Source organism: Myotis lucifugus, unplaced genomic scaffold, assembly GCF_000147115.1.
Source record: "Myotis lucifugus unplaced genomic scaffold, Myoluc2.0 scaffold_176, whole genome shotgun sequence".
In the NCBI taxonomy this organism is placed as follows: Eukaryota; Metazoa; Chordata; class Mammalia; order Chiroptera; family Vespertilionidae; genus Myotis; species Myotis lucifugus.
Genome location: NW_005871224.1, coordinates 1,907,654 through 1,916,282, shown reverse-complemented (window position 1 = coordinate 1,916,282; position 8,629 = coordinate 1,907,654). Strand labels below are relative to the sequence as shown.

The following is an 8,629-nucleotide window of genomic DNA, read 5'->3' as shown; positions in this document are numbered from 1 at the left end:
GACCAATGAAGTGACTGCCTGGATTCCAGTTAACAGCCATGTGGACAAGCTCCCTCATCTCTGTGACTCCAAATCTTCCCTTTGCTACAGATGATGGAGGTCAGTCACCCAGTTAATACACAGTAGAGCTGGGGCTCAAAGCAGGACCATTGGAACCCATCTGGTTGCCAAATCCAATGCCATCCCCCACACGCTACCCCCACGACAGCTTGGCCACAATGGGCAACACCCCTGTAGTCGACAGCTGTGAAGCTTATGGCCTGGTTTTGTTTTTTTGCTTCCTTCTGTGGCCACTGGCTGTCATCCCACTTTGGATGGCACACGCCAGCAGGGGGTGCTAGCACCTAAATGTAAAGACCATGAGCTCCCACTGGAGGACTACGAAGAAGGCTGAGTCTGATGAAGCAAGACTGCTGATATAAATCCTCTTAGAAAAAAGGGTTGGAGAGAACAGCCCTTATTGGAGAATAGCACAGGGCTGACTGTATTACCCAACATTCTTAAAAACAACAAACACCCAAGAGCTCCCAGAGCTGGTCTGAGGAGTTTCTCCATAAAAACCACCTCAAGCCCTAGCTGGTTTGGCTCAGTGGCTAGAGTATTGGCCTGAGGACTGAAGGGTCACGGGTTCGATTCCAGTTGGGGCACATGCCCGGGTTTCGGGCTCAATCCTCAGCAGGGGGTGTGCGGGAGACAGCTGATCAGTGATTCTCACTATTAATGTTTCTATCTCTCGCTCCCTCTCCCTCTCTGAAATGAATTTTTAAAAACATTTTTTAAGCCATCTCAGAATGAAGGCCCTGGACCCCTCCCCTACAACATTGGACACCAGCTGGCCTGAGACTTGTCTCTGCTACAGCCTGCTGGCCAGATGCTCTTGGACAAAGGGCTTCCGTCCCCTTGGCTGCAGTTTTCATAGGCACAGGGGCAATGACACAGTAAAATGAAGTAACAGGGGGAAGCTTCTAGCAGTCCCTGGCACATAACTCTTGGTTGAATTTGCATTCTTTATCCAGAGATGGTTGATGATTCTTGTAGGACTAGATTTCTCCCTCCAACCCCATTACCACCCCCACCCTCCCTCGTCAACTCAGCTGTCTCCCTCCTTTTCCTCCAGACTTTTCTGTCTTTACCGAGTCTTTATCTGTTCAGAACATTCTAAAACATTCTGGCAAGCACCCTCAGCCCAGTTACAAAATGCCCTGGGGTGCTTGATTTAAAAGGTACACTAAAGCATGGCCTTTAAGGGCTCCTTTCATTTGAAAACTTGTGTGCCAAGTGCAAATTCAAGAACATTGTGCCTTGCCTGACCAGAGTGGCTCAGTGGTTGAGCATCGACCTATAAACCGGGAAGTCACAGTTCAATTCCTGGTGAAGGCATATGCCCAGTTGCAGGTTTGATCCCCAGTGTGAGGCAAGCAGGAGGCAGCCAATTAATGATTCTCTCTCATTATTGATATTTCTCTCTCTCTCTCTCTCTCTTCCTCTCTGAAATCAATAAAAATACATATATTTTTTAAAAGAACATTGTGCCTTTGCTTGTATATTCCCTTTGTCTTCCTAACTAAAAACCAGCCATTCACTGAACATTTACTCACTGCCCATATATATTACACAAGGCCCGATGCTGGGTGGAGACAGAGAGAGATATAAGACACAATCACATCACTGGAGGCCCCTCCAATGCAGGCAGAGAATGTGCCTATCTGTGGAGATCTGCACTGAGAAGGGGGCTCTAATCTGGTTTTCTATGAACCTTCCGGGTACCATCCTGTAGACAAATTATGTCCACTTCACAGACTGACCTCCAAGCCCAAGTGCAGACAGGAAAGGACCAGGATTGGAGTCCAGGTGTGGCTAAGTCTTTTCTTTATCTCAAGCAGGTAGGGGGCTCCTAAAAGATGTGCTTTTTGCACAGCCTCCAAGATGTCTGCTAAATGTAGGTCACTATGGCAGAAAATTAATACCCGCCCCCCCCCCCTTCTTATTCTTGCAAACAGGCAGCTGTTCTGGGAGTTTGGGCCGTGGCCTGAGGTTTAGCAACATGAGCCTAGGCCACACGGGACATTTGGTGGCCCGACAGATCTCAGGACCATGTCACGGCAGACACCCCTGGGATTTGCAGACGGCTACACACAGCGCGTCTTTCGGGTCCTTTTTTCTCCTTGACCATTAAATCATAAACAGGCCAGGAGACAAAACAACTATTTCACGTGTCGTTCTTTCCCCTTCCTGCTTCACCTGATGCATAAGATTTTTGTGGTAAAACATGAGCTTTACAAGAATATGCAACAGAAAGAATTAAGGAACTCAGTGATCCAAAAACCAGCTAAATGAGGAGTTTCTTTTCTTTTTTTTCTTCTAATGTAAAGCAGTTCCAAGAAAAGTGAAGTCACAGCCCCGGGTGCTTATTTTCAGTTCTTAGAAAAGAGCCAATTTCAGAAGAGAAGCAACACGGCCCGAGCACACAGTCTGCCCGTTTCTGGCGAGGGGTGCTTGGTGATAAACCAACTTTGATTTGGCACCAGCACACTGAAACCCCTACCCAAGATGCGTTTTCATTTGATGATGTCAAGGAGGAAACGCTAGCCGAAACAGTGAAGAGATTAATATTCAGGGAAACCACAGTTCAACTAACATGCTGAGGTGGCACACTTCCAGCAGGGAGCCGCAGGGAGCCACCGGCAGGCTGTGGGACTGTGGGAAAAACACAGGGCACCCTCCTTTCCCCACCCCCCACACTGCTGCGCTCCTTCACTGCTCAGGCAGCCATACCAGCCCAATTAGCAATTTTCAATCGGGCATTACTTACCAGAAGTTAGGTAGGGACAAACTGGGTAGAACATGGCAGAGGTTCTCGGCAGCCCGGTTCAATTTTCTAGAAGAAAAGCAGGTCTCAGATAAGGGGAACCTCAGCGTAAGATCCTACGGGGCCTACCACATACCCAGTACAAGGGCTACTATTGGGAGCTCCATGATAATTGTGAAATAAAGCTTTAACCTAAGAATCTTATAACTGAGGTCCCATGGACTACATCAAAAATAAATGTCAAGGTAATCAAAAGCAGCTGATCGACTGTCCTATCCAGGAGGAGCCTAAGGAGACATGAGGACTGAATGTAATGGGGTGTTCTGGATGGGATCCTGGAGCAGGACATTAGAAAAAACAAACAAACTAAGAAAATCTAAAGTATAGACTTTAGTTAAGAATATCTCAATATTGGTTCATTGATTATAACAAACGTACCATACTAATGTAAGATGTTAATAATAAAGGAAACTGGATGTGGTATATGGGAACTCTTTGTACTGTCTTTGTAATTTTTCTATATATCTAAAACTATTCTAAAAAATATAGTTTTTAAAGGCAACTGATGGATATAAGAACTTACTATTCCTCCCAGCAACAATCATTTGGTGGCTACCATGTGCCAGGCACACATGAAAGTAATTTAGATGCATCTTCATTTATTCCTCACATCAGTGCTATGAGCTGGGTATAATCTGCATCTAATAGATGAGGAAATTAAGGCTCAGAGAGGTTAGGTAACTTGTTTACAGTCACACTGCAAGCTTAACAACAGACGAAGGGCTCATTTTCAGGTCTATAGGCTGCAAAGCTCCAGAAATAGCTCAGCAACATTGCCTGAAAATCCCCAGACTCTGAACATAAACCTCCTCAAAACAAGCTTCAAGAGGTCAACAAACCCAGATCAGTAATAAAAATGATGCATTATTTCCAATTTGCCCACCTTTAAAAGAAAATGCTGTAGTTTAAAAACACAGCAAATCCAAAACACTGAAAATACCAAATGCTGGCGAAGATGTAGAACAACAAAAACTCATATACTGCGGATGAGAAAGCAAAACGGTATAATCATTTTGGAAGACAGTGCCAGAGCTGAAGGTGTGTTCCCCCGTATTCCTATGTTGAAATGTGGGGCCTTTGAGATGTGATTAGATCAGGATGGCAGAGCCCTCATGAATGGGATCAGTGCCCTTATAAGAGACTCCAGAGAGCTCCCTTCTCTCTTCTGCCATGTGAAGACACTATAAAAGGACAGCCATCTATGAGCCAGGAAGCAGCACCTTGATTCTGCCAGTACATTGATCTTGAACTTTCCAGCCTTCAAAACTGCGAAAAATAAATTTCAATGGTTTTTAGGCCCCCCAGTCTATGGCGTTTGTTATAGTAGCCCCAGTGAACTGAGACAGTCTGGCAATTTCTTACAAGGTTAAGCATAGGCTTGCACATGATCACCAGTTGTGCTCCCAGGCATTGACCCTGGTAAGTTGAAAACATGTCCACAAAACCTGCACACAAATGTTCATTTCAGTAGGTGTCCTTCAGGAGGTGCATGGGTAAACAAAGCATGGTACATCCATACAGTGGAGTATTATTCAGCAATAAAAAGAAATCGGGCCCTGGCCAGTGTGGCTCAGTTGGCTGAGTATCATCTTATGCACCATAAGTTTGCTGGCCCCATTCCCGGTCACAGCATATGCCCAGATTATGAGCTCAATCCCCAGTAGGGGGTGTGCAGGAGGCAGCCAATCAATGTTCACGCTCACATCGATGTTTCTCTCTCTCTCTCTCCCTTCCTCTCTCTCTAAAAATATCAAGTTTAAAAATCTTTAAAAAAAATCGGTATCAAGTTGTGAAAAGACATGAGAAATGTTAAATGTATATCGCTAAGTCAAAGAAGCCAGTCTGAAAAAAAAAATTATCTCTGTATGATTCCAACTATAGGACATACTGCAAAAGGCAAAACTATGGAGATAATAGGGGAAAAAATCAGCGGTTTGCCAGGCCTGAAGGGGGAGAAAGGAGTGAACAGGCGGAGCACACAGGACTTTTAGGGCAGTGAAACGATGCAGTATGATACCATAATGGTAGATAAATGTAAAACTTATAGGACTGTATATCACAAAGAGTGACCCATAATGTAAATTATGGACTTTTGTTAGTAATAACGTATCATCAATTATATGAGATACTGAGGAATGGGGTATATGGGAACTATGTAATTTTTGCTCTTTGTTTCTATAAATATAAAGATGCTCTTACTAGGTCTATTTAAAAAAAAAAACATACAGCATGCAAAACAATTTATTAGTGGTAGAAGATAAATAATCCAGCAAAACTCCACAGCATTGTTGGAACAAAACCTGACTCCTTTGACATTTATGATCTAAGGGGAAAAGAGGGTTGGGTAAGAAGCAGAGAGCAGAAATCCAGTGTTCAATATAATCACAACAGTCCTTCCATACCAAAAATGCAGAACTCTACACAGGAGGATGCTCCCTGGAAGTATCTCACCAAATGTTAAAAGACCGAAGTTAGAAGTTGAGTGAATGCCTGAAAGTTGTTCTCAATCAATCTTGATTTTAACTTCAACAAGAAATACTGAAAGAATTTCAGCATGTCCTATCATCACCCACATCTAAGGGAAATGGACCCTAAGGGTTGAGTGGTGTTCAAGAGAGCTGTGTCTTTGAGAGGCTGCTGTACTGCTTGACTTGCAAACTGGATATGGAAGTTGTTGATGGAGAAGACGTGGGGCCATGATGTCATCCTTCTCTCACGCAGTCTATTTTCCTGCCCGTAACCACACTTTAATCACCATGGACAATGACTGAGATTCAAAGTTTGCACCATAAAATAGGATCGCAGCAGTAACGGAAAAGGTATCATCACTAGTAAAACCTGAGACATGCAACATGAGATTTCTGTGTGCTGTAGAGAGAATGAACACACACAAACCAAAACAGAGAGAGAGAGAATGAACACAACATCTGCTTTTCGTCAAAGCACAGGGGGGCAGCAGGGGCTGAGTTAACTGGAGTGCCCCAGCATTTAGAAATCCTGCATCTGGACAACTTGGTGAGCCAAAGCAGAGCTCTCCGAGGAACTTTTGAGAAATACACATTGAACAATGTCCGTGAAATCCACAGGGAATAAGAACTTAAGTCCTTTCAGAATTTCCGTTGTTTTTAATGACACTTCCAACATCATCTAAGGAATATTCCTGTGTAAATCTTCTACTTCCAGTGCCCACATGCTTTCATGGACGGGATTATCAGAAAGATCTGTCATCTTCACAGCCTGAAGGCAAGGCTCAGGGCTATAGGCCTGAATCACTCCCATGACCATCACATACTTTCCTAGAAGAAAAAAGACCATGGTAATGTTCACATTGATAAAAAACAAACAAACAAAACACAGATTCAGTCCTTCAGAGGGCTTCACTTTATCAGAGAGGCAAATTGGAGACTTTAAAGAAAAAAAAAAATGCAGAGTAGAGATCAAAATGCCAAGGCGGTCAGTGATCAATATATCTATCTATCTAAAAAGAGCAAAAAGTTCATAGTTCCTGTATATTCCCTTCATCAGTTTCTCCTATTATTAGAATCTTGCATTGCTGGAATACATTTGTTATAATTGATGATACACTATTATTAACTAAAGTCCATACTTTACATTATAGGTCACTCTTTGTAATATACAGTTCTGTAAGTTTTACATTTATCTATCTTTCTGATATCATATCACACTAGTGGCCCGGTGCATAAAATTCGGGGGGTTCCCTCAGCCCAGCCTGCACCTTCTCCAATCAGGGACCCTTGGGGGATGTCTGACGCTGGTTTAGACCCGATCCCTGTGGGCCTAAACTGGCAGTCGGACATCCCTCTCGCAATCTGGGACTGCTGGCTTCTAACTGCTCACCTGCCTGCCTGCCTGATCGCCCCTAACTGCCTCTGCCTGCCTGCCTGGTCGCCCCCAATGGCCCTCCCCTGCTGGCCTGATGTCACCCCTAATTGCCCTCCCCTGCAGGCCTGATCGCCCCTAACTGACTCTGCCTGCCTCATTGCCCCTAACTGCCCTCCCCTGCTGGCCTGATCACCCCTAATTGCCTCTACCTCAGCCCCACCACCATGGCTTTATCCGGAAGGAAGTTGGAGGTCGGGAAGATGGCCAGTAGATCCGGTCTAATTAGCATATTACCCTTTTAGTATAGATAGATTATATAGGATAGGATTGCTTAAATGGGGGGAGGGGGAGCCTTTTTCAGCAGAAGGAGATGCTCTTGGCAGACAAAAACACATAATCCCTATATCTGGACTGATAGCCAGCCATATGCACTATACTACCAAACTGGTCATGAAAAAATTGTACTGCTTTCTTACACCTTACACCAAACAGCTGTTGCCCTTAAAACCCCTCCTCAGCCCCCACCTTAGGTTCTGCCTTTGCAGGTCACCCAGGTTAGGTGCTGATTGGTCGGTTTCTATGCCAGTCAGTGTCAAAAGCTACGCCTTCTAGGCAGCCACTGGCTCCTGGCACGTCACCCAGATTTGGTTCTGATTGATCGGTTTCTATGCCAGTCAGTGTCGAAAGCTCCTCCTCCTAGGCACCCATTGGCTCCTGGCACTTCACCCAGATTTGGTTCTGAGTGGTTGGTTTCTATGCCAGTCAGCGTCTCCGGGCCTATCTCTGGACCTGATCAAAGAGGCAGGGCTGATCAGCAGCAGCCCAGTGGAGGCCCAGAGAGAAACAGAGGCCTGGCTGCTGGCAAAGCCGGGAGAGAAAGAGAGAGGCAACGGCTGATCAACAGATGCCACGGAGGCTGAGGATCAGACCCTGCCTCGCTCTGTGCAGGCCTCTCTCCGGGCCTGATCCGAAGCCCCCTCGGCAGTCAGTGCTGGTGACTTCCGTTGTTCGGTGGAGCCTTGGTCGTTGTGGACATTAGGGACCCTGGCTCTTTATATATAGATAGATAGATAGTTTCACTGCCCTAAGTTCAACATTTAACTTGGAACATGACATCTGTATCTTCTTTGGTTTCTGGTTTTCAAATGTTAAAAAAATAAAAATCAGCAAGCTACCATCTTGCACAAAACAATCACGCCCAAGGAATGGAAAAGACTCACATCAGAGTATGAGCTATAATTAGACAGACTGTTCTCAGGAAGGGGCAGAAAACCCAAGCTTTCTCTTGTCCTTGTTCCTTGCTCAATGCCACAGAGTATGTGACTGGTTTCGGTCATGGGACCAATCCTCTTTCTGCAAAGACAGCCCCTAACAGCCCCAAAGCAAATCCAATTTTCCCTCCATGTTGCCAAAAGATCTGGGCAAGCTACAGCACCCCTCCACCCCACCCCCTGCTGCCCCGTTGTTCTAACTGCCTAGGACCAATCCCTGCCACCTCCTGCTTTATCCCGACCACCAGCTAGGTACACGTAAGCAAATCAACAAGAGGGCAGGCTGCCATCAGGACGATCTAATGACATATTAACTGTGACTCTCTTCCCATTCTAGTGGGGAAGTGGCTCTCCTTGAAAGCAAAACTTGGCAGGTCTTAACCACACAAAACTCAATTGTATAAAAATACCCAAACACAGCAGGAGGGGCAGGCATGCTGCCAGGCCCCCTCCATGCCCTTCCAGGCCACTTTAATCACAATGCCTCCAACAGCAGGGCTGAGTCTGCATGTGGGTCTGAGTGAAGGAAGCCAGGCAAGCTGACACCTGACCCTCTGGTTTCCGACTCCTGAAAGGATGCACTTAGGTTTCCCTGAACTCGCCTCCAGATTCTACTAAGCAAATAGCATAGCATTCCTCAGTGACA

General features: G+C 45.4%; 1 non-coding gene across 1 annotated transcript; it reads left to right on the top strand.

Annotated features, from left to right (window-relative positions):
* The first annotated feature begins 369 nt into the window (after window positions 1–369).
* Window positions 370–500, top strand: LOC111827502. Its single transcript, XR_002831104.1, has one exon.
* The last annotated feature ends 8,129 nt before the right edge of the window (window positions 501–8,629 follow it).